Genomic DNA, 789 nt, shown 5'->3' on the forward strand with positions numbered 1-789 from the left:
AGATTGGCTTAAAACACAATCTAATATTGTAGATTGAGTCCTGTGTCATCAACATCACTGCTGCTAATCCCATCTCATTAACATCATAGTGATAGGATTTATAACACATAGGAAAATCGTATCAGATGACAAAATGGTGGACAATCACACAATACTGGGAATCATGGCCTAGCCAAATTGATACACATATTTTGGGGAACACAATTCAATCCATGGTACTTTTCTTAGTGTCTTTTTCCAGATATTGTGAGAATTCATTACTCCATGAAATACAATACAGCAAAGAAGTCCAAGACATTTAACTAGTAGGAACAAGGCTATTACTACTCACAAAACAAGAAATAAAAGGAAGCTTCCACAACATGACAGGAGAGATTAAGACATGTATATTCAAGAATAAGAAGGCAACTTCTCAAAAATTCCCAATTTTCTGGAGGCTGCCCAGTTTTTCTGACTCACTTGAGAACAAGTTATACCATGTATTATACCTCTCTGTAGTCTCTTTAATACATGACATTGAAACTTTGGATAAGAAACAGAACAACATGAGACAGACAGTTAAATTCTACTTTCTTTTTAATTATGTACTATTTGATACTCAGAAGAAAATATGTCACATATATGAATATTGTGAAGCAAAATAATACAGCGAACACCTGCAAACCCATCCATCAATTTAATAACCAGAACATTATCAATATAATCAATAAGACTGGCCTTCTCCCTGCCTGATCCAATTCCCCTGCCTCCTTGTCAGTATACTTAATCTATGCTTTGTCTTCCCTGTGC

The sequence above is a fragment of the Trichechus manatus genome, unplaced genomic scaffold (assembly GCF_000243295.1).
Source record: "Trichechus manatus latirostris isolate Lorelei unplaced genomic scaffold, TriManLat1.0 scaffold00028, whole genome shotgun sequence".
Taxonomy (NCBI): domain Eukaryota; kingdom Metazoa; phylum Chordata; class Mammalia; order Sirenia; family Trichechidae; genus Trichechus; species Trichechus manatus.